General features: G+C 42.1%; 1 long non-coding RNA gene across 1 annotated transcript in view; it reads right to left on the bottom strand.

The window, feature by feature from the left end:
* Nucleotides 1-5530: 5530 nt before the first annotated feature.
* The window catches only part of LOC115096430, a 40979-nt gene continuing 19600 nt past the window's right edge, over nucleotides 5531-26909 (bottom strand). The window contains exons 2-3 of the long non-coding RNA XR_003858069.1: nucleotides 7574-7623; nucleotides 5531-6175 (exon numbers count right to left, since the gene is read on the bottom strand). This is a non-coding gene — a long non-coding RNA (uncharacterized LOC115096430). The remainder of the gene's footprint in view (nucleotides 6176-7573; nucleotides 7624-26909) is intronic.

Here is a 26909-nt window from a genome sequence, read left to right as displayed (position 1 = left end):
TGGCCCAAGGGCAGGAGTCAGGACAAGGCCTCCAGGCCCTGCACGTGCATTGGGCCTGGGCAAGGCCTTGGCCTAAGCTCAGACCCTGGCATCAGGACCTAGCCTCCAGGCCAAGCTAGGTATCTGGTCTGGGCTTAGATTGAGGCCCAGTAATCGGAACCAGGCCTGGATGCGGTATCAGATTCCTAACAGATAAGGTAAGTGTGGGTGGGGAAATTTCCCGTGCCTGGGCCTTTGCTCAGGTCTTGGCTGAGGTCCTGGCATCAGGTCAGTGCCTAGGCTGAGACCCCAGCTTTATGCTCGGGCATAGGCAGAGGTCCCTGCTTCAGGTTGCCGCCTATGTCTAAATGAGCCCCAGCTTTGGGCCTAGGCTTAGGCCAAGGAACTGGCGTCAAGCTTGGGTGTAGTCCAGGGCTCCTGCTTTGGGTCTCAGCCTATTATCTACACAAGAATCCCGGCTTTGGGCTTAGACCTAGACCCAGCGGTGATTTTTTTTACCCTCAATTTTCAAAACAGTTCGAAATTCCAACAAAATATCGTTGGAATTTAAATTGGTCCATTTTGAATATGACCCAAAATGAAAGAGGAAATTTTGTCTTATTTCCTATTTTGTTTCTCTCAAATGCACATTCCTAAAAGGGAGAGGTATTCTACATATGTTAAATATATACATTTAGAGGATAACCTTCAAACAAATGTGCACGGCGGCATATACCAGTGTATATCATCACAAGCAGATCTTCGTAAGTATTATATAATCCATGCATTTGATATATGCATGCTTTATAAAGTATGCACATCTTTATCCTACACCATAAGCGAGTATGTATGCTAGCATATGACTTTATGAAATACATTGAAACCACAGATATCAATGCAATAAACACACATTTATTTGAAAAATATATGCGTGTATATTTTACAAGGAAAAGTTCAGGAACACTTAAACTCATAAGTCCTGATTTATGTACATAAGTCAGCCAATTTTAAACATGCATGTAATGAAATTAATTAACCAATTTAATAATTAGTCCATCTGTTCATCCAGTCCTTCTCCAGGTCATTAAGACCTTCCTGGTTCTTCAACCTGAATTTCCACCAGTTCACCCAGACCTCCCATCTAGTCAGTACCACACAAACATGTTTAATATTATTTATGCCAGATAATTAACAGGCGTAAAAATATGCAAGATTGCAAGTAAGTTGGCAAATGTATGCACATAAATGCCTTTTAAAATAGCAATTTATGTGCATAAGTGTTGGCCTCGTCATTGGAATGCCCTAGACTGCCCCATTTTTACACACATATACATGCACACAAAAGTAAAAATAGGTGCATATGTTTTACTTTTATAAAATATGGAACAGGCAAGTAGAAGCTACTTACACACATCTATGTTCATGTGTACGCATATAGGGGTAGATTTTCAAATACCGCGAATAGGCGTACTTTTGTTGGCGCTCCAGGCGCCAACAAAAGTACACTGGATTTTAGTAGATACGCGCGTAGCCGCGCGTATTCGCTAAAATCCGGGATCGGCGCGCGCAAGGCTATCGATTCCGTATAGCCGGCGCGCGCCGAGCCGCGCAGCCTACCTCCGTTCCCTTCGAGGCCGCTCCGAAATCGGAGCGGCCTCGAAGGGAACTTTCCTTTGCCCTCCCCTCACCTTCCCCTCCCTTCCCCTACCTAACCCACCCGCCCGGCCCTGTCTAAACCCCTCACTTACCTTTGTCGGGGGATTTACGCCTCCCGGAGGGAGAAGTAAATCCCCGCGCGCCAGCGGGCCGCTAGCGCACCGGGACACGACCTGGGGGCGGGTCCGGAGGGCGTGGCCATGCCCCCGGACCGCCCCGGGCCGTAGCCACGCCCCCGAGCCCGCCCCCGGAACGCTCCCGACACGCCCCGAAAATGCCGCTGCACTCAGTCCCGCCCCCGACACGCCCCCCTCCGAAAACCCCGGGACTTACGCGAGTCCCGGGGCTCTGCGCGCGCCGGTAGGCCTATGTAAAATAGGCTCACCGGCACGCAGGGCCCTGCTCGCCTAAATCCGCCCGGTTTTGGGCAGATTTAGGCGAGCAGGGCTCTTAAAATCCGCCCCTCAAAGTTTTGTAAATTCATCCCTTAATATTCATTAGGGATATGCAATACATTTTTTCAGTTCAGTTCATTTTTTTTTTTTTTTTTTCATTTCTTGGGCATTTTTTTGTTTTTATTCATTTTGGAAAAAAGTGTGTGTTCTTTGCAAATAGTGCTCCCTATTTTCCAAAACAAATGAACCTTGGAATTTTCAGGATTTTTTAGGGGATTGTGGATTCATTTTTGGGTGAAATAAAGTGAAACGAAAATGCATGTTTTGGTTCTGATTATCATTTGTTTTAAAATTAATGCACATCCTTAATGTATGTATGTGTATATATATATATATATATATATATATATATATATATATATATATATATATATATATACATATGTGTGTGTGTTACAAATATGGACCACTACTTAGAAACATATCGTAGAAAATAATTAAACTCAGAATTTCAAAAATAATCAAAACATTTCCATTACATTTGTTTTCACTGATAAAATGCAGAAAAATCTATATGTGTAAGACATATGTATTATTGTAAGTATTGCAACTTTTAGTTAAGAGTCTAAGTTGCTCAAAGGCTATGGGCGACAATAAAGGGGTTATGTTCTGCATATGATTGGTGCAATGATCAGCTCAAATTTATGAGAACTCATTCTCTCCTTGTGTTAAAAAAAAGCACCTTCATATTTTTATATCACATCTAATACTAGGTCACAGAAGATCCGAATACCAGTTATGGAGTTCTAGGGAAAAAAAGCAGGTCTGTGAATTGGCAAATATAGATTACCTACCGGTATATTTACTTCTTTAGATAACAGACAAATAAATATCTTTAGAGTTTGTAGAATATGCAAGGCTGTGCACAGGGCCCCAAAAACTGATATTGAAAATGTTGTTGAATCCACAAAACAGTTTTATTTTGTAAAGAAAATGGAAAAGGGGGGAAAAAGAAAGCATTATTGAAAATGCAAATCAAATACAAAAGAGAGCACACATGAGAACAAAGATTTGTCTCTTAAAAGAATGCAGTGCTATGCAAATCCATAAGAGGAGATGTCATGTAATACGTAACACGCACACATATGCATGCATACAGGAGAAACAATAGGTATTTTTTCAATGAATATGTCAAAAAGACAAGCAGAGAAGAGAAAATGTGTTATATTATTAGGAGGTGAAACATTTTATTCTCTCGTCTCTAACAGATTGATGTTTTGTGTGAGTGTGTGTGTGTGTGTGTGTGTGTGTGTGTGCCTCTATCTATATAGTTATAAATATATACATTTGTTTTTAGAAAAGATCATTATGATGATCAACAGGAAGAAACCAGGTGTTACTGAGCAATTCGTTCAAATCACTATGCAGATTGCCCACTGCTGAACAGTCCACATGGAAAAGTACACAAACCATCAAGATTAATAAATGTGAAAATCTCTTTCACTTAACATTGTTGCAGAATTTTCCTGCCGGGGGAACATTGTAAATCAAACAAAAGTCAGAATTCCATATATGTATACTTGCTGGGTGACCTTGTGTGCTGATGGATCAAAACTGCTGTGTCGTTGGCTGATTAAGCCACTTCATAATCCTCTGTCCTTGATATAAGGGACATTCAGAAATATTAATGTGATATCACAATTTCTTAAAAAGCTATTAAAATTAAAGTATTCAAATATTTATGAAATAAATGCATTAACATGCTCCAGGCCCTGTTTTGCTTGGGCTTTACTACTGGTCACCTGATCTTTGGTCTTCCACCTCAGAGAAAACTAAGGTGTGTGTTGTAATGGTGCTCTGTTACATAAATTTGTCAGCTGGCTCCATTTTTATTTTTCCTAGATGGAGTAATCCAGTTCTAGCTCTGCCACATTCCACGGCAGGTCTGATTTTCCTAAGGTTTATACTTTGGAGAACACAATGTGGTAAAACCAGGACTGGATCAGCAACCTTACCAATAAAACATTCCTTGTGCCTTAAAGCTATAACATAAAATTGATAGAACATTAGTTTGAAATATATTCCTGATTCCCTCTCCCACCTCAAAAATATTCTGTATGACAATCTGGTTTTGGTGTACCATAAAATCTTTAAAATAGTAAGTTTTTTTTTTACATATTTCTGTACTATCCTACCCACCAGTAGGCAGCTGGCCGATTCCTGCTCTACTGTCAATATTATTTAAATATACAAGGAAGGTGCAGAGCTGAACTCTGCTAAGCCTGGCCATCTTTGGCTGACCAAGCCGTGTAAAATTGGCTCAAATCATATTGTGCCCTTTACATAAAAGAGTTTTACATTAACACAGAATATGGGAGAAGCCCTTTACAAGACAGCTGTCGCTTCTATAAAATCTGATTAAAATTGGGCAAGCATCAAGAGCCTGAAAACATGGGGCTATAGAAGACAATAACTCAGCAGAGCGATTTCAGGGATTACACTTATATCTAATTATGCACTATTTAATTGATGAACCTGTCCGTGGAGAAGATTTGCTTGTGCTGATTATGCTACTCATTGTTACCAAAGTGTCTAAACAACAATTGGTAAAAATTTATAGGGACTCCAGAAAGGAAACAGGGCTCAGTGCTAGCATTGTTATGCCTATGTTTCCACCCGGCTTAGATCATGCTGGTAAACCAAAGGTAAAAGTCCTGGAGGGAGGAATCTTGCATTAACTATCAGTGCAGTGCATTACAGTGTGGCAGATAAGGAAACCCTGGTCTGACTCTGTACACTCTCCTCCCTCCCCCACCCCCCCTTTCCTCCCAACCAGCAAAAAAAAAAAAGGTTTCAAACAAAAAGCCAAAGGGAGGTAGGTAGAGTGCCCTACAGAGCAAAGAAAAGGGGGGAAAAGATTTTACCTTTTACATTTCTTTTTAAAATCCTGCTTAGAAATAGCTGAAAGGAGAATGATGCAGGGGTCAAGGCCCCATGACATCATGAGGCAGCCTCACTCCCTCTATATAAAATAACTAAATAGCAATAATGGATTTTGTTAACTTGTATAAAATTTACCACAGCATACCATTATTCAATATGGTAAATTTAAATGCCTTTATATGAAACATACAGTTGATCCATTGTGCTGATATATCTGTTGAAACCTATGTTATCAAAATGCAGTGGGGGTGGGGGGTTTTTTGCCTCCTTTGTTTTAGTCAAAATTTTCATCTGAATTCAAACATGAGAAATGTACCATTAGGCAAAGCTGCAAAGAGCCTTGCAGAATAATTGCGTATACGAAAAATATCTAGAACGTATGCCAGATCAGAAAAAAGGAGTGTTAACAGCATCCTGTCTTCAAATCAGACTTGAAATCCGATCACAGTGCTGCTAATAGGTAGCACGGTCTTCACACTGTACAATGAACAGCAGCTGGAACTTAATAAAGAGTCATAATAATAGCAATTCAGTTTATTAGCATTAAATCTTCCTATAAAAGAGCAGATCTTGATTTTATATATCCATTTCAAGAAGTTTCCCAGGAACAGCAAATAAAAGGATATATTATACTAGTAAAAATATTTGATGTGATGATTTTTTCTTACATTTTGCAAGGTGAAAACTTGCAATAAACGGCCTGCCCACAAACCTGACAAGACATTTTTGTTCAGAATGCCATAAATGGGCAGATCTTAATTAATGATTTTTTGATTTTTTTTTATTGTTTTGCCTTGTATATACCAGTACTTGCTGCATAGATATTAGACTCTTTCTGACCAATCATTTCTCCTGTCCTTTTATCTTCGAAAGACCATCATGAAGCATCTTAGAACATGTTTGCAGCGTTAGTCCTTCAGAGGGTGAAGGGTGAAATATTAGGCTACACCAAAGAGGTGAAAGCTTTTCATTAGTGAGGTCTACCACAAGCATGCCGCCAAGTGCAGTGCTGGCGGGGATGCTGGGTCTTTTGTTCTCCGAGACCACAGGTTCTGAATAATGTCAATGCGGTGATGGTAAATTTGTTGAGCAGAACATCGACTTTCTGACGCACCGGGGAGGGAGGGATCACACTGGCACCTGTTGTCACCAGGACATGGGATGTCACCAAGCGCAGGAAAGAAGTAATCAGAGACGAACAGCTTGAAAATAAAAACAACAACAATGATAATCAAAAGGTCTTCACTGCCAAAAAAAAAAAAACACCGCAAGAGGTCAAACACACAGCTAGAAGTCTAAAATGATGTTAAAAGATCACTGAGTTTTTGGATGAGCCTAGCATTGTATTTTTGTTAATATCTACTGAAAACACCAAGCTTGGGTGCTACGAAATCCTAAATTTGGGAAAAGATTATTTTTTCCTCCCTATGCAAAGTGACATACAGGCTAGGGTTGCTTCTAAATGTGGTTGTACTTTCACTTATGGAAATTCATTTTTCCTTGCCTGCTTTAACAAAGAAACCAATATATGTTCTCTTGAACGGGGTTAGACCTCAATTATTTTAAAACCATTGTGTCCCAGAGCTGCGACATTAGCTGCTGGCATTGCAGAGCTGTACCAATGCTACCCCCTTGTGACCATAGCCTATGAATCTACTACATAGCTTCCAGTGTTTGGCTTTATAGACAAAAGACAGTCAGACCTGGTGCAAATTTGCTTTATAAAGCAAACTGCTAACCCGTTTGTTTCTACATTGTTACATAAAAATAGCTTCCATTTCAAGCTTCTACTACATTTAGAAAAATGAAAGTATAGTTTATTACCTTGGCTTTTAAACAGATTATAGTAAACTACTTTGCCTCACCATGTAGAACTGGGGAACACTGAAAAGTTCATATGATTATATTACAGAATAATTCAGGGAAAAAAAGGTGCCTTGATCTGTCTCTAGCAGATCACATGACCTTCATGAACATGACCTCATTGTTATGCATGCACCCATTCCTGCTCCTGTTCTGTGTTTAAATAGCACAGGAAAACATAAAGAAACATTTTAAAGTACAATTTCATGAAATAAATACTATGGTTGGCATGTTATTTGGTCCAGGAACATACTCAGACCTTACCTTCCTGAGTTCATTCTGCACTCGACAAAGGGTATATAACTCCCAAAAGCTAATCACAAACATATTTATTTTTTCCAATAAAAATAGTATCACCTGCAACGTTTTGTTGTTCTTAAATTGCCTATATTTTCTCATTGCTTGATTTTGGTTTATGGGATTATATTAGTCATAGATTTATTTTATTAGATTCTATATTTGTCAGCTATGCCTGGTGTGCAACCAGCAGTGTAATCCCATGCCCCTATACCCAATGCCTTATATCTTGAACTTTGCAGCTTATGATGACTGATGTGCAGAATATTTTGAACAATCTAAGCACCGAGCCCCCTCACTTGCTGTTCTTATAAACACTCTCTGTGGTTCATGAAGAGGTACCAATAAATTTTTCCACCACCTCATTTATAATGTAGCATAATTCTACTTTTGAAATGACAACTTTGACAATATATTATTTCAGCTCCTTTATTTCTTACCAACTTCAACAAATCTCTGCTTTCTATCCTCCAGTATTTACCTCGCTTACCTGAAAAGCATAAGTGTAATTTCAGTGAAAGATAATTACACACCTAAAATGTAACACAGCATTTTGCATTAAAGCAAAATATTACATAAGATCAGTGAGCAGCTGAGTGCAGAACACACTTTTCAAAAGGAGTTCATAAAGGAAGCATTACTATGCAAAGGCCCTGACAAGTTCTCTAGTTCCATCTGGTGCAACAGTACGACACTTCAATTTTGCTACTAGCACTCTGCCATCTAAACCGAATCATTTTCCACACACAAAAATTTCAAAGCTAATTTGTATCACATACATCAAGTGGCGATGTAGCGGATTGAGGTTTTTCTGATATTCTAACAGAGAGATATGACCATTGTGTTAAAGAATGTAAGAAAATCTAACACTCTCAGTACAGCAGTGTTTATAGTAACACAATTCTAATACGGACAGTGAAATCTGGTTTCATAAGACTATAGGCAAACCAAATGGACTACAGGGAGAGCAGTTTTATCTCAGTGGGTAGAGCTCAGTGGCATGAAAGATGAAATCTTGAGGTCCAGTGCCACTTGCAGCACGCACAGTGTGATCTTTCACCTCCTCATGATCTATTCAGGCCCAATTTAGTTGTTGGAGAAAATAAATGCCATTAATTGACTCTCTTGATTTGTTTATGATTGTTACTAATGATAATCTTAATGCTTCTGCATACATATATAGATTCATTTATTATGTTGCAATTGCTGTAAAATGCTCTTTATTTTCTCTTGTATATACCTATTCTTTGTTTTTAACTGTTGGAGCAGTAGTATGTAAATTGATCTAAGGAAATAAATACATAAATAAAAGCCTACATGTTTGAGTGCTCATAGTTTTGAAATAGCACATCTTTTGCTCAAGGACTTAATTTACTGCAAAAAAAAAGGTAAAAAAATGTTCACATGCAAAAATTGTTTTTACAAAAAAGCAAGATGGCAGAAGTCCCACTGTTTTTTTCACAAAATTTGGCTGGCACTATATTTTTTCTCTGAAATGTTTTCCTTGCTACAAATTGCAGGAAATTAAATCCATTGAGAAAAGATGTGCATTTACAAATTCTGTTGGCTGGTTGAGCTGTGGGATTTATGGAACATATTTTGTCCTACCTTTGCCCCATCATTAAATCTGGCCCTTGGTTTGCAAGCTTCATGAAGGCTAGAAATGTCTCGCTACACAATTTCTCTCACACCATTTTCAGAACACTGGCAGCATTCTATAAAGGACACCTTGCTATTTTTCATCTAGGTTTCACATTAGGTAGTTTACTGTATAGCTTTATCAGCTACAGCCTTTGAGCAATTCAAAGAGGAATTTCTTTAATCAGCAAATCAACAAAAAAATGCTGATTAAAATGATTAATAATAATTCTGCATTGCAGTAGCTGTGCATTCAAATCAGGAATAGAGCACAGATCTGAGAAGTCCAAGAAGGTTTTCAGGTTAGAATTACATCTCCGCCACTCTCACTTAGGTGACTGTAAGCACTAGGTCATTTGATTTAGTTGTAGTAAACCTCTCCAGGGCTGAAAGTGCTATGTGTCTGAGAGCACAATGACTGCTGTGCTTGTGAACCAGAATCAAATTTGGAGAGTGGTAGAAGGGGACATAGTCGAATAGATTTTTCAAAAGGTGCATGCGAGGAAAACGGGGGTTACGCACGCGGCTGGGCCTTGCGCACGCTAAGCGCATTTTAGAAGGGGCCCAGCCATGCGCGTAACTTCTATTATGTGCAGAAGTCCCGAGCCGAAGGAAATGGGTGGTCCGCGCACATTTTATAAAATCACTGCATCCATTTGTGTGCTCCGGGAAGCACGCGCACACCTTTCAAAATCTTCCCGAGTACTGACACCTACCCTATTGAAAAATAACTTCAATCCAATAAGGGAGAGACCCTTTACAAAAGAATCCAGGTTGGGAATAGGGATGTGCACAGAAAATACTTTTGCTTCAGTTTGTTCAGACAAGTCCCAAAATTTCATTTCATTATTTTGTTCATTCATTTTCCATTAAAATCAATGAGGGAAGCTATACATCTTATTTTAAAACGAGGGTTTTCTATCCAAGTTTGATGAAACTCGCACACAGGAATTAACAGCAGAGGAAAGAGTATGCCAACATACCAAACGAGAGGCAAAATGGAACCAAAGTGACATGAGAGGTGCAAAAGACACCAACAACAGTGGCATCAGTACTCCAAGGCACCAAACGAAAAGCAAAGCAGTGCCAACAGTGGCAGGGATTGCACAATGCACCACGGTAGGAGGCAAGAGTTCCCCAAGGTACCATAAGAGGTGGAAAGGGCATCAACAATATTGGCATGAATATCCCAATGCACTGAAAAAGAGGCAAAGCCACACCAATAGTGGCAAGATCATACCAAGACACTGGGGTAGATTTTAAAAGGGTGCGCGTGCTACTTGGCGCACACACATGTACACCCGATTTTATATCTTGCGCGTGCAGGCACGAGCAAGGTATAAAATCAGGGGTCGGCGTGCACACCCCTTCCCCTAACCTTCCCACCCCTTCCCCTAACCTTTCCTCCCCCCAGCCCTACTCTAACCCCCTCAAAATGTTTTATCATACCTTTTGCACCTGCCTCCAGGCAGGCGCAAGTTGTGTATGTTGGCAGCCTGCCGGCAGGCGACCCTTCGACACAGCGGCAATGGCCGCTGTGTCGAGGCCTCTGGCCCCGCCCCCGGACTCCCCCGCCCTGCCAACACCCCATCCCTGGACCGCCCTTTTTTGCAAGCCCCGGGACCTACACACGTCCCGGGGCTTTACGCGTGTCGCCAGGCCTTTTTAAAATAGGCCCGGCGCGCATAACCCCCCCCCCATGCGTGTAAATCCTCTGGATTTACGCACGTAGGGCTTTTAAAATCTGGCCCACTATGAGAGCGATAAAGGGCAACAACGACGGCATGAATACCCCAAGGCACTGTGAGAAGGACAAAGTGGTACCATCACTGTGGCAGTTCTCCACAGCACCATGAAAGGGCCAGGAGCAGGCTGGGCAGTAGCAGTAGCAGAACTACACTTTTCATTAATCCATTGAACTGGAGTCTTCTTTCTCCTTTTCAGACTAGTTAGTAATGACACATCTTTTACATATCTTTTTTTTTTTTTACCATTCTGCATTTGCATTTATGATGTTGAGATAATGGAGCTCTTCTAGGGGAAAAAGATAAATAGCCTACATTCTATACTCTAACTCTGTCAGTTAGACGATAGCATCACACACATCATTAGCTTTCAGAGCCTCCAGCCTTCATCCCTAACACCAGCCTAAGTACATACAATACATAGGAGACACACAGATGCTTGCCTATCCAGGAACTGTGGCCAACCAAAGGGTGTACTTATGCATTTAACAGGGAAGATGAATGTTAGCCCTATCCATGCTATAAACTTAGAACTGCAATGTTTTTTTCCAACTTACAACCTGTTAGTGATGCTGTAGATAGCAAATCCCCATACTAAATGTCATTGGAGACCTCATAAAGCCAAAGAAATATCCATTCAGCACTTTGCACCACAACAAATGGAGGTGAATTTCAGTAGTTATCTGCAGCTCCTCTTTGATGTTGGTGTAGCAGCCGTACCCAGGAAACCACAAGTTATGGGGAAAAGGTCCTCCCCATCCCCACCTTTTATTACTAGATTTTAAATGACGATTTGCTTCAAAGGAGAGATGACTTGCATAACTCTATTGACATTTCATCCCCCCATTTTTCTTGGTGAGTGTTGAATGGATATTAATGCTTGGATAATTTTCAATATTCCCGCATACATGTATATACACCTACACCAGAACTAATACTTATGGGCCTCATTTTAAAAAGCACCTACACGGTTTTACTTGAGTAAATGCACTTACTCATGTAAGTGGGCTTTGGAAAATTGCTACAATATATGCCATTGAATTATCCATAGGATTTACCTGCGTAAGTGCACTTTATGCCGTTAAATGGCTTTTATAAATTACTACAATAGTAGTTACATTTATGTGTGTAAATCATTTTGAATATTACTCCCTAAACTTTCAAGGCCCCTACAACCTATTGACTAGACCAACATGTTGTGTTGTTGAATAAATGAAATGCCCCACGTTAACATATTTTACATCCTGTTGTTTAACAACTAGTTCCCGAAATAAGGAACTTGACCTTTGATTTTCCAAAGGAAATCAAGAGTGGGCCCAATTTATGTGCTGTTTCACCCACTCTGTATTTATTATATGTCAGATATGAAAATCAGGGGTGGGGAACCTCAAGGGCTGCCAACTGGCTAGGTTTTCAGTAGGGATGTAACTTCACTGGAAATTAAAATTTCTGTTTCATTAACTTTTGTTATAAAACATAAAAAATGAAAAACAAACATTTTCTTTGTTTTCCTTTCATTTCCTTTCCAAACAACAAATCCCAGGCCCTTGCCCATCCCCCCCCCCCCCAATATCTTACCCCCATCTATCAGTTCAAAATGAGGCAGGAGTGATCCCCAGTCCCGCCTGCCCCACCGTTGCTGCTTTTAAAAATGGTGTCAGTGATCCGAGGGTGGGGCCGCTTTGAAAAATAACAGCACCCCTTCCCCATTTAGAACTGACAAATGGAGATGGGGGCCAGAGGGGAAGCGGGGCAGGGAAGAGGCAGAGAAGAAGAGAAGAGCATGGGATTTATTTATTTTTTTTACATATTTGTTGACTGGAGAAGGGGCTGGAAGCCTAGACATAAAACCATTTTTATTTCATTTTGTTTTTTCATTTCTTTGTTTCTTTCCATTTTGTTTCTTTCATATTAAATAAACAAAGCCAACAAAAAAATGAAGCAAAACAAGAAAACAAAATTAAACCAAAAAAAGTACATTGCATACCAACCCTAATGAATATATATGAGATACATTTGCATACAGATTAAGGCAGTATGCATACAAATCTCTTTTATGCATTCACTTGGGTATCCTGTGAGAACCAGAGGTTACCCACTCCTGCACTAAATAATGTTATGTAAACTGAGAGCATAAAAGATGGCAATGTTATAAATATATTTATCAACTTAATTTTAAACTTTTGCACTCATAATGACTATTGGACTGCAAAGATTCACAATTCTGAATAACAGAGTACAGGCAAAGCTAGAAACTTTACTACTTCAAGTGCCTCTCTCATAGGATAGAACATAAGAACCTAAGATATGCCATACTGGGTCAGGCTAAGGGTTCATCAAGCCCAGTATCGTGTTTCCAACAGTGGCCAATCCAAGACACTAGTACCTGGCAAATACCCAAACATTAAACAGATCCCAAGCTATTAATGCTGGCAATAAGTGGTGGCTATTCTCTATTAATTAAAAGCAGTTTACGGATATCTCCTCCAGGAACATATCCAAACTTTGTTAAAACCCAGCTATACTAGCTGCCTTAACCACATCCTCTGGCAATGAATTCCAGAACTTAATTGTGTGTGTTGAGTGATAAAAAAATTTTCTCCGATTTGTTTTAAATGTACTACTTGCTAACTTCATTGTGTGCCCCCTAGTCCTTCTATTATATGAAAAAGTAAATAACTGATTCATATTTACCATTCTAGACCTCTCATGATTTTATAGACCTCTATCATATCCCGCCTCAGCCGTCTCTTCTAAAGCTGAACAGCTTAAACCTCCTTAGCCTTCATCATAGGGGAGCCGTTCCATGCCCTTTATCATTTTGGTCACCCTTCTCTGTACTTTCTTCAATTCAACTATATCTTTTTTGAGATATGGCGACTAGAATTGCACACAGTATTCAAGGTGCGGGCTAACCACTGAGAGATACAGAGGCATTATGACATTTTCCGTTTTATTCACCATTCCCTTCCTAATAATTCCTAACATTCTGTTTACTTTTTTGACTGCCACAGCACACTGAGCCAATGATTTCAATGTAATATCAAGTGTAATGCCCACAGGGGTGGATTCCCGCTGACGACCGGCCCCGGGATTCGCCGCCCAGGCCGGCCCAGGAGATACCACTTGGTCTGCCGAGCGCAGCTCTGTCACAGCAGCACTCGGCAGACCACGTGACTAGAGCAACCGGCCCACCGGGGGATGCCCGATCCCCCGATAGGCAATCTGCCCCTGAATGCCCAGATCTTTTTCCTGGATGGTAACTCCTAATATGGAACGTAACATCATACAGCTACAGCAGGGATTTTTTTTTCCTATATGCATATCCTTGAACTTGTCCACATTATATTTCATCTGCCATATGGATGCCCAATCTCCCAGTCTTGCAAGGTCCTCCTGCAATTTATCACAATACACTTGTGATTTAACTACTCTGAATACTTTTGTGTCATCTGCAAATTTGATCACCTCACTCATCCTACCTCTTTCCAGATCATTTAGCCTAAGCCTCATTTGCTAGGATAACCACACATTACCTAATTATGCCAAAATGTGTTAGAACATGGAAGAGGTATGAACCCAGGGTCTTACCCAAAGGTGGCATGAATCCCTGAGCATCATCTTAAGCTCCTGAGGGTACTTTTGCTTGTGTGTGGTTACCTAGCTGTGGCTCTGAAGCAGAAAGGGAAAATTAGAGTCTTTTCTTCTGAAGCCTCTACTCCCTTGGCCCAAATGACACTTCCATCTCTCTTTGGTGCACAACCCATTTTGGTAGGGGAGACACTACCGGTAGCTGTCCCCAGCGAAGAGGAGTTGGGGCAGCCTGGGACAGACCTTTCTCTTTCTTCCCTGGATCACTGTTGCCCTCCTCTTAGGAAGGAGATCCTGAGCCTGCTGTCAATTTTGGCGCATGTGGATGATGTCAGTGCCTAAGTCATGCAGAAAGAAGCAGGCTCAGATGCAGTTTCACTGGAGATGGTGGCTCTTAGTAGAGTGCCCGTAGGATCAGCTCTAAAAGCCATGGAATCAGTCATTGCTGCATTGGAATATGTTCCCAGAGCTTCTTTGAATGCCGAGTTTACTTCCACGAGGCCTCCTTCAAGGCTTCAAAGACCCAAGGTGGTTACACTCGACTCCATTTGGAATGTATTGATCAAGCAAAATTGCTGAACATATAGATAAGCATAGTTTAATGAGAAAAAGCTAACATGGATTCAGCCAAGGGAAGTCTTGCCTCACAAATTTGCTAAATTATTTGAGCACGTAAATAAACATGTGGATAAAGGTGAACCAGTTGATGTAGTGTATCTGAATTTCCAAAAAGCATTTGACAAAGTCCCCCATGAGAGACTTCTTAGGAAATTAGAAAGTCATGGGATAGGTAGTAGTTTCCTATTTTGGATTGCCAACTAGTTAAAAGATAGAAAACAGAGTAGGACTAAATGGTAAATTTTCCCAATGTAAAAAGGTGAATAGTGGAATGGCATAGGGATCTCTTCTGGGACCGATGCTTTTTAATATATTTATTAATGACCTGGAACTGAATCAACAAGTGAGGTGATCAAATTTGCAGATGACACAAAATTATTCAAAGTTGTCAAATCACAAGTAGATTGTGAGAAATTGCAAGAGGATATTGCAAAACTGGAAAACTGGCCATGCAAATGGAAATGAAATTTAATGGAGACAAGTGCAAATTGATACATTTAGGGAAGAGTAACCCAAATTATAGCTATACAATGCAAGGTTCCACATTAGGAGTTACCACTCAGGAAATGGATCTAGGTGTTATCGTTGAAAATACGTTGAAATATTCTGCTCAATGTGCAGCAGCAGCCAAGAAAGCAAATAGAATGCTAGGGATTACTAGGAAAAGAAAGGAGAATAAAACTGAGTATATCATAATCCTCCATGGTGTAATCTCATCTTGAGTATTGTGTTCAGTTCTGGTCACCATATCTCACGAAAGATAGCAGAATTAGAAAAGGTACAGAGAAGGGCAACTAAGAAGATAAAGGGGATGCAACAATTCCCCTATGAGGAAAGGCTAAAGAGATTAGGACTCTTCAGCTTGGAAAAGAGATGGCTGAAGGGAGATATGATAGAGGTCTATAAATAATGAGTAGAATGAAACAAGTAAACATTAATCAGTTGTTTACTCTTTTGAAAAGTGCAAAGACCAGGGGATACACAATGAAGTTACTGGGTAATACATTTAAAACTAATAATAAAAACTAATCTTTTGACCTTCCAGGACCTCCGAGACCCGACCTGCGGCCCTCGACCGGGCTCAGATACCAACCCGTGACCCACGGTCCTTCTCCGGACGCCGACCTGACCCAAAGCCTTCATCCAGACGCTGACCTGACCCTCGGCCCTTCCTCCTGACGCCAACCTGACCCGAGGCCTTCATCCGGACACCGACCCAACCCACAGCCCTCATCCAGACACCAGAATCAACCCGCGGCCTTGGTGTTCCAGACTCTAGAACCAACCCGCAGCCCCCACCGACACCAAACCGACCCTCGGACCTCCTCCAGCGACGACCTGACCAGCGGACTCCAACCACATGGCTCGCATGATCAGCATGCACCCACCAGGGTAAGAGCCCACCTTGGCCTCACTAGGCCTGAATCACAGCTGTCCAGCAACGCTCTGCCCCACTGCCGGCCCCCACATCATCGGAGGTGGAGTGCAGGAATAGGCCATAAAGCCGCCATTACCCCCTCTTTTGACCTTCCAGGTCCTCCGAGACCCGACCTGCGGCCCTTGACCGGGCTCCGAGTGACCCATGACCTGCAGCCCTCCTTCAGACGATGACCCGACCCTCAGCCTTCATCCAAATGCCGACCCAACCCTCGGCCCTTCCTCTGGACGCCGACCCGACCCTCGGCCTTCATCCGGATGCTGACCCGACCCGCAGCCCTCATCCAGACACCAGAATCGACTTGCGTCCTTGGTGTTCAAGATGCCGGAACTGATCTGCGGCCCCCACCGACACCAAACTGACCCTCGTACCTCCTTCAGCAGCGACCTGACCAGCGGACCCCAACCACATGGCTTGCACGATTGGTGCGCACCCACAAGGGTAAGAGCCCACCTTGGCCTCACTAGGCCCGAATCGCAGCCATCCAGTGACGCTCCACCCCACTGCCAGCCCCCATGTCATCGGAGGCGGAGTGCAGGAAGAGGCCAAAAAGCCGCCTGCAGGCGACCAGATGAAGGAGCGCACCAAAGGAGCGTGACTAAGGAACCTGCCCCTTAGCACACCCCTTCGTGCAGACCCCTGAGACTCTAGCACCCCACTTATACCACCATCCAGCTACTCACCGCTTTAACAACAATACCCCTTCAGAACCTAATCTCTGCCATTACGCCACCTCCGCCCAACTCACCACCCTCCTCTGTAAGCCCACTACAGTCCTTCACACATCCTCGCATCCTCACTTTCTTCCCCCCCCCCAGCAACCTTTACTCTATTCCCTATACAGCAAATCATGCTAGCCCTCCCCATCCCCACTATTATCTTACCCGCAGAGACAGAATACCCCATCTCACCTATCCTACGTCACACTCTAGATCCCTCCTTCCAATCATGACAACGCCACTCATGCAATTCCTCGGCCTCTCATTATTCTCTCTGATACTCGTCAATGCTCAATCCATTGTAAAAAAAAACCACCATCCTCAACAATATATTGCTCGACTCCAAACTCGACATTTGTGCAATTACAGAAACATGGCTCAAACACACAGATGTAGTACTGCTAAACCAACTACCCGCACATCTATACGATATCTTCCCGATACCCAGGCAAAAAAAAAATAAGAGGTGGTGGCCTACATCTCGCTGCCAAAAAATACCTAAGGCTAACCCCTCAAGCCGTTAACATAGCCCCAAAATTTTAAATCGGCCTCTTTAAATCTTCACAACTTCAATTATGCTTAATTTACTCCCCCCTGGTCTCCTTGAAAGTAACGCCTCCCCCCTTACTGAATTTATCATAGAAAACATAGACCTTGACTTACCAACCATCATACTTGAAGATTTCAACCTACACGTAGATACCTTCCCCCAATCCCCCTCCTGTGAAGCATTTCTCTCCTCCCTTGATGCCATGGATTTTACTCAAATTATAAACCAACCAACCCACAAAGCAGGCCACACACTTGACCTAATCTTCACAAACACAAGCATCCTCACAGCCAAAACCCCTTCTTGCTCCCCTGTCCCCTGGTCTGACCACACACTTATAAATACCACTGTCTCTATAAAGAAAACATCATCCAACCCACCACCGCATAACCACATCTTCCAATTCCAAAAATCATGCACCAGAGAGGACCTTATCTCTGCCTGCACCGACATCACTAACAAAATTGACCTAACTAACCCCACCTCAGCACTCTCCTCCTGGAACAATATCACTAAAGACATAGCTGACAAAATCTGCCCACTTACAACAAAAATAATCACCCCAACACACAACAACAAAAAAGCATGGTACTCCCCTGAATTATAAAAACTTAAATGTGATTTAAGAAACAAAGAAAGAAAATGGCAAAAACATCCCTCACCCTCACTACTTGCATCATATAGATCTTCCATGCACACATACTGGATTACCATACTTAAAACAAAGCGTGACTTCTACGCTCTTAAAATTCACGACTATCAATACAATGCCAAGGCCCTCTTCTCCCTCGTATCCAATCTTACCAATACCTCCCCCTCATCCAGATCAGACTCTGACTCCAAAGACAAAAGTGACGACCTTGCCCTTTTCTTCAACAACAAAATATCCAAACTTACTTTAAGTTTTCCTTCTGACATATGCTACTCTAATGTCCACCCCATAAACTCCATGGCCAGCCTTGACTGCTTTGAAACAACATCATCATCCGAAGTAGAATTCCTATTAAAGAAAATTAAACCCTCCTCACACCCATCTGACACCATTCCTACCAAACTCCTTCTAACCATTCCAAACCTAATAGCCAAACCCATATCTGAGATCATTAATTGCTCCCTCACCACTGGCAATGTCCCTACCATGCTAAAGCTTTCAATTGTCAAATCCGTCCTAAAGAAACCCAACCTCAACCCATCAGAACTCTCTTTCAACCAATCTCAAACCTTCCTTTCCTAGCCAAAATCAAACACAAAATTCTATCCCCGTCTCAATTTGGCTTCTGGAAATTCTTCAATACGGAAACACTCCTATTATCACTCACTGACACCATACTCAAAGGTATGGTCAATGGGCATTCCTACTGTTACCTGCCATTAGCGTCGGCGTTCTCCTGACGCTGGCATCTCCCGCGGCGCGGCTACGCGCGAATTGGAGCTTTGATCATGCCCCCTTTTGATGTCAGACGCTGGCGGAGCCGCCGGGCAGCGCGGGAGACCTGGCTTATTTAAGGGAGCTTCTCCTCTCCTGTGTTGCTTTGGCCACAAGTGCGTTTGGAGAGTTTCGTTGCTGTGTTCCTGCTGCTTGCTGCCTGCTAGACCCAGACTGCCCTGTGGATTATTCTGCCTGCTGCCTGCCTTCGGATTTGTTGCCTTGGTTCCTGCTTGTTGCTGCCTGCCCTGACCTGGACTGTTACTGGATTATTCTGTTTGCTGCCTGCCTTCGGATTTGTCGCCTTGGTTCCTGCTTGTTTGCCGCCTGCCCTGACCTGGACTGTGACTGGATTGCGTTACCTTCAGCCTGACCCTTGAATCACCCTGCCTGGGTCCAGTCTCGCTGTTGGGCTACCTGGACTATCAGAAGTCTTCTACCCAACGCTACTCGCTGAGTCACCAGTTCCGAGAACCTCTACTTAAGGTAAGCGGCCATCGGCCTTGGTTCCACGTACCGGTATAACATCTACCTCCTAGCAATGCTCGACATATCATCAGCATTCAACACTATCAGTCATAAAATGCTATTAAACCAACTCACAAACATTGGCATAACAGGAAACGCCTTCCGCTGGTTTGAATCCTATCTCAAAAATAGACACTGCAAGGTCAAATTGGGTAATTTTGAATCCGACCCCATCCACCTGACCCAAGGTGTACCTCAAGGCTCTGCCCTATTCTCTACCCTCTTCAACATCTACATGTTACCCCTATGCCAACTCCTATCTGACCTAGGCCACACCCATTTCATATATGCGACGACGTCTAAATTCTCATCCCCATCACTGAATCCCTACACACTTCACTAAAAATCTGGGACAAGTGCATCAATGCAATCAATCAACTACTTACAAAACTTAACCTCTCACTCAATACCACCAAAACAGAACTCCTCATCATTTCTCACAACCCCCACATCATTACATGCACTCACTCCAACACCTTGCTCCTTCCTACACTTTCGACAACCAACTAAACTTTAAAACCTTCATAAAAGAATCAAACTTGTGAAATCATTTCATGCTTTCTACTAGAAATGAACTATTGCTAACTTTAGGTACTCTGCTCCAAGCCCATAGCCAGGTGGGCTAAAGCAGTGTTCGATATATTTTGTTCTTAGCATTAATGGATATTGGAATATAATTCAGCTATTTGTCAGTGTCAAAACAAAAACCTTTTTATCTGAAGCCATATATTTGTTTATTTTGCTTGTAAATTTTCCTACCAAGAAACTTTTTTGTAAAAGTAAGAAATGTTTTTGTATGCTGTCTCTTTTTATATGAATAAAATGAATACATTTGAAAGTTAAAAAAAAAAACCCTTCATAAAATCCACCATGAAAGAATGTTACTTCAAACTTCAGGTCCTAAAGAAACTAAGACCCCTCCTACACTGCAATGATTTTTGCACAGTCCTTCAGGCCATAATATTTTCAAAAATTGACTATTGCAACTCCCTCCTCCTAGGCTTCCCCGCCTCCACCATCAAACCCCTCCAAATGCTAGGGGTGTGCATCCGTTTTCCACGTATTTGTAATCCGCAACTTATTTTTTGCAATCTGAAAAATATGTGGGGAGGCGAAACGCATCGCGACTCCCCACGTATTCAACAGATATCCATTGTATTCGGCCTCCTAAATAAACATTTAAACCCCCCACCCTCCTGACTCCCCCAAGACTTACCAAAACTCCCTGGTGGTCCAGCGGGGAGTCAGGAAGCCATCCCTGCACTCGTTTGTGGTTTCCTCACGGCGCTGATAGCCTGTGTCACAGGGGCTGCCAGTGCCATTGGTCAGCCCCTGTCACATGGTCACCGGCGCCATCTTGTGCTCCTACCACATGACAGGTAGGTCATGTGGCTGGAGGTCGCTTCGGGACCCTCATTGGACCCAACTGAAACTTTTGGCCAGCTTGGGGGGGGCCTCCTGACCCCCACAAGACTTGCCAAAAGTCCAGCAGGGATCCTGCCAGGTACTTGTGTCCTGGCTTGGCTGCTGTTGAAAACAGGATGCTGGGCTTGATGGACCCTTGGTCTGACCCAGTATGGCAAGCCTTGTGTTGTTATGTTCTTTAGGGATGTGAATCGTGTCCTCGATCGTCTTAACGATCGATTTCGGCTGGGAGGGGGAGGGAATCGTATTGTTGCCGTTTGGGGGGGTAAAATATCGTGAAAAATCGTGAAAATCGTTAAAAAATCGAAAAATCGAAAAACCGGCACATTAAAACCCCCTAAAACCCACCCCCGACCCTTTAAATTAAATCCCCCACCCCCAAATAACTTAAATAACCTGCGGGTCCAGCGGCGGTCCGGAACGGCAGCGGTCCGGAACGGGCTCCTGCTCCTGCATCTTGTCGTCTTCGGCCGGCGCCATTTTCCAAAATGGCGCCGAAAAATGGCGGCGCCCATAGACGAAAAAGATTGGACGGCAGGAGGTCCTTCCGGACCCCCGCTGGACTTTTGGCAAGTCTCGTGGGGGTCAGGAGGCCCCCCACAAGCTGGCCAAAAGTTCCTGGAGGTCCAGCGGGGGTCAGGGAGCGATTTCCCGCCGCGAATCGTTTTCGTACGGAAAATGGCGCCGGCCATACGCGTATGGCCGGCGCCATTTTCCGTACGGAAAATGGCGCCGGCAGGAGATCGACTGCAGGAGGTCGTTCAGCGAGGGTTCCGGCGCCTCGCTGAACGACCTCCTGCAGTCGATCTCCTGCCGGCGCCATTTTCCGTACGGAAAATGGCGCCGGCCATACGCGTATGGCCGGCGCCATTTTCCGTACGAAAACGATTCGCGGCGGGAAATCGCTCCCTGACCCCCGCTGGACCTCCAGGAACTTTTGGCCAGCTTGTGGGGGGCCTCCTGACCCCCACGAGACTTGCCAAAAGTCCAGCGGGGGTCCGGAAGGACCTCCTGCCGTCCAATCTTTTTCGTCTATGGCCGCCGCCATTTTTCGGCGCCATTTTGGAAAATGGCGCCGGCCGAAGACGACAAGATGCAGGAGCAGGAGCCCGTTCCGGACCGCTGCCGTTCCGGACCGCCGCTGGACCCGCAGGTTATTTAAGTTATTTGGGGGGGGGTTCGGGAGGGTGGGGGATTTAATTTAAAGGGTCGGGGGTGGGTTTTAGGGGGTTTTAGTGTGCCGGCTCACGATTCTAACGATTTATAACGATAAATCGTTAGAATCTGTATTGTATTGTGTTCCATAACGGTTTAAGACGATATTAAAATTATCGGACGATAATTTTAATCGTCCTAAAACGATTCACATCCCTAATGTTCTTAGTGTGAATAGTTCTATTGTGTCTCTTTCTGCAGATATTAAATCTTGTCTGGATAAGTTGGGCTCTGAATTACAACAATTCAAAATTCAATAGGCTAAAGTTGTCAAAGACGTTTCCAGTGTTAAGGAGATCAGTGTTATGCTTGCTAAAGACAATTTTTTGCTTCATAGGAAAATTGAAAATCTGAAAAAATATGTTTGGTGTTTAAATTTTGGATTTTTAATATTCCTTGTTCTCAAAAGTTTTCTTTTAGGGTTTTGGTGAAACGATATTTTCTGAGGTATTGTCTATTTCTGAGGAAGTTCATTCTTCTATCAATAAGTTATATTATTTACCTTTTGGAAACATACTTCTGGGACACTCAAGCAAGACTCTCATTCAATCTTGGTAAAACAAAAATCATGATTTTAGGTCAGATCCTCTCACATGATGTACCAGTCTTCTTGCAATTTGATTGCCAATCTATTCCCATCTGCTCATAATCTCAATGCCCAGCTCTATTCCACTCTATCCATGCACACTCTTGTAAAAACAATTATACGATCTTCTTTCTATAAGCTGCAACTTCCTCAGGATATCAAGCCTTTGCTGAACCCACAACACTTCAGAATGGTATTACAATCTGTAGTAATTACATCACTCTATTACTGTAATTCTCTGTACGTCAGTCTCCCATCTACTACCATTAAGCCCCTGCAAATAATTCAAAATTCTGCAGCAATTCTCCTCACAGGTTTGCCGACACATGAGCACATGACTACAACACTCCAAACCCTCCATTGCCTCCCCACACAGCATCAATATGAATTGGCACTGTTAGTACATACTTTACTATACCATATTACATCTCTTTGGACCAGCAGTACCCTCAAATTCTTCATCCCCACAAGAGCACTTTGCTCAGCCTCTCAGTCTTTATTGGAAATCCCTTCACTTCAAGCAGCAAGATTGTCATGCACAGGTGAAAGACCCTTCTCCCTTGCCAGCCTATCCCTTTGGAACTCCCTTCTGCAGCATTTGCATATCTTGACTGATACTAAGGAGTTCAAAAAAGCTGTAAAAATACACTTATTTACAATTGCTTTATCCTTGACAACGGCAAACAGCCAGTCTCCTCTTTGGCAAAGTTCAGCTTCTTTACCATCTACATTCATAGCAAAGCTGTCCCTCTCAATGAAGTCTTCACCTCTTACATTTACCTTTGACCATCTGCTTTTATAGGCATCGAATGTAGCAAACAGAAATCTGCTTAAAGCATTTTATTGTTTAGTTTTGTCTGTCTATACTGTATTATTGTTTTTATGTGTGTAATGCTGTTATCTGCCTCAAACCTTGGAGGGTGCGGGCGAAAAATAATTTAAAAAAAGAAATAAATCTGAATATGGTATTGCAATCATATTTTAGTAGCGCCAAAGTTTTGTTTATGGAACAGAAATTCTGGATATTTCCAGACATTTTGGGTGCACTCAAGAACGTCGGAAGTCATTTCTTGCCTTGTATCAAGATACTCTGACTATTGTTGCAAGCTTTTTTCCTAAGATATCCTTGTAAATGTCTTGAGAAATTTAATAATGGGAATATTTTTCTGAACCAAAACAATTGAAAATTTTCATGGATGGGAAGAGGCTTTCCTCTACTACTTAGATGGTGGAGTTGGGTTGATTGCTTGATCTTTATTAGTATGGGTTTGGTCATGCCTTTTCTTATTTTTATAAATTGATTTTTGTTTCTTTTTCCTTCCTATTTCTCTTCTTCCCCTTAGTTTTTCTGGTCTAAAACGTAATACTATTTTGTTATGTTTTTTCTTTATTATTACTTGTATGAATGTAGTTTTGGATTTATAGAATTACGGCATAGGATGGTCCAGTTCTAAAAGTTACAAGTAGTTTAATATAAGTTTTGGATTATTTGTTTTTTGTTTATTTTCTTCTGAATCTTAACAAAAAATGGGATTTTTTTTGTTTATTTTTATTATAGAAGTATATTCTTGTAATAAATCTTGCAGTGATTCCAGTAATGAAAAGGAGGCTTTCTCATTTGGAAAACCTTTCAACTGCTAGAAAGGAAAAGGGTCAATATTTGGCAACCACTAGAAGACAGGGAAGATAATTTTCAAAGTCATTTCTATGTGTAAAATGGGGCTTTTACTAATTTGCCTTCCTAAATCAGGCCCTCTTACATGGGTAAAAGTATGCACATAAGGCCTGTATGTGAGTATATTTACCCACAGTTTTTATTGGCAGCATTGGGGTCAGGATTGGAATTACATGCAAACTTTTGCATTTTCAAATGTATGCACACATTCCCCCCCCCCCCCAAAAAAAAAAAAAAATCTATGCACATACATTAGGAGGTGTAAATATATGTGGATAATTTTGGAGGATAATTTTCAAAGAGAAAATACACGTGTACAGTCTGTGAGTATAAATTTCACAAAGACCACACTAATGTGTTTACAAAATTACCCCCAAAGTGCATTATCAAAAATAATTGATGGAACAATAACCTCTTATAGTTTTGTTGCTCTGTTAGTGCTCTTACAGGGTCATTCTTTATACTACAATGGGCCGTTATCATGTGCATTAGGGCCTTATCGCACATGATAAGGCCCTACTGCATGCAATAATGGTGAATCACAGCGATGCCATGCTAATTAGGGGAAGGGGAGGAATGTGGGCAGGATTTGGGTGGGGTTATGGTCCGGTAGCGCTGCTGGCGATAATGTTTTCCACATTATCCCTGGCAGCACCATGGGAAATAACACCACCTTTTCCCATGGCAGTATGGGGACGATAGTGTGCGGTGCAGCCGCACCGCAGTGGGCAAAACCACACCGCCGCGATGTGGCCGACTGCCCACTATCACCCCCACCCCTTTTTTTTTTTTCGATTTATCATTCTGCATAATGATGCAATTCATTTTTTTGCCATTCATCATTCTGCAGAATGATGAATCTAGGGGTTAGTTAAGAACTTGATATAAAAGAGGAAAAGTACCATATTTTCCTGCGCTTTAAAAATAATCTCTTATTTCTTCTGAATGGACAACTGTACTGACATCTGGGGATGTATAAACCATTCAAAAGTGAATTTCACCCTGGTTTAAATTTGATGGAAAACCTCCTGATTTCTAGCATTTTTAGAATCAAGGGATATTCCAAAATAAACAATAGGCCATGTGTTATCTAGTTCATTATAAGAGAGGCTAGAGTAAACATATCTCTCTTGTTCTCTGGCTCAACGGTGCCTACTGCATGGAGGTTTGCACTTTCCTTATTAATATTTATGGTGGGTAAAGAAAGTTGCATAAATCTTAGTTGATAATTAAACTACACTTCTTTTGGTTTCTTCTCGTTCAGCACCACTTAGTATGGACTACACAACTCTGAGATGCTTATCTTGTAAAGACTAGTCTATCTGAACACAAAACTAAATAGGATTTAGGGCCTAATTCACTGGCTTTTGTCCCATTCTGTGTCCATGAGAAAATAAGCTCAGTAAATCCGCTCTTTCTGTCTAAGGCCTCCCCAGTTATATCAGCTTTTTTGTTGTCATTTTGGCCTCAGTTGGATAAAGGCTGAAGTTTAAGCTAGAAAGACCCAGTGGACCAATCTGATTCTATCGTAAAATGTTCAACCTTTTCTTTATTTTATCAATGTCCTGCATCTAATCGTTAGCCCGATTCATAAAAAAAAACTACCCTTGTTCACAAATCGTTGACATATCTTTGATACAGTGATCATATACAGGAAACAGCTTGACCCCTGAAGGCTCCCTCTGCTTGTGAGATTGACACTTCACATTGACTTTGCTTCAGGCTTATCAACAAATCTAAGACAATTTTATTAAAGAGCTATGTGCATGGTATGCAACATGCCAGTTAAAGACAACTTTATTTATAGACCGCTTCAAAGTAGGTTTCTGCTCCCAAACCAACCTTATACATATGAATTTTTTTTATCTATGTGGTATATACATATGTATATATATCTACCTACACACACACGCACACACACATGTCACACACATATTTTTTGTTCTTATTATTTTAGTGTCATTTAGAGGACAAATTTCAAAGCAATTTACATGGGGAAAAGGCATTAATCAGCTGTATAAAAATTGCCCTCCCTCAATTCAGCTAAATGTACGCACATTGTGAAAGATACTGTTAACTACACTGAGAGGAGGCATTCCCAGGGATAGTTTAGGTGAATTTTAAAAGCTCAATGTGTGCATCAATTAGGGATTACATGCACAAGTCGGGCTGGCACTTGCCCACCAAAGTTTAAAACCCGCTAATATGCATGTGTATCTACGGTAGTGCGCACAAATCACTTGAATTGAATAAAAGGACGGAATCGGGATGGAGCATGGGGGTTTCAGGGCAGGGCCAAGAGATGTGTGTGCAAATACACGCTCCCAGTTCAAGAGCCGCGGACGTTTACTTCTGCTATGGAGGAGGTGTAAGTTAAAAAAAAACAACTATCCATCCATGAGGAGTTTTAAGTATCTGAGGTAACTGGGGGTAGTGCAGGCTATTAAACTAGCAAGGTTTGGAGGACCTAGCTCTTAACTGGGTGAACCCGTGGATGGATTTGTGAAACTGACAATGGCGTGGGCATGCACTGCTTTCAAAATCTCCTGTCTTATGCGGTAGAAGTGGGATTTGCATGCCTGTGCGCGCACCTATTTAAAATTGGATGCACATGTGTGCACC

Source organism: Rhinatrema bivittatum, chromosome 8 (genome assembly GCF_901001135.1).
Source record: "Rhinatrema bivittatum chromosome 8, aRhiBiv1.1, whole genome shotgun sequence".
Taxonomy (NCBI): Eukaryota; Metazoa; Chordata; class Amphibia; order Gymnophiona; family Rhinatrematidae; genus Rhinatrema; species Rhinatrema bivittatum.
Note: the sequence above shows the minus strand (reverse complement) of the source record. Positions and strands in the feature narration are given on the sequence as shown.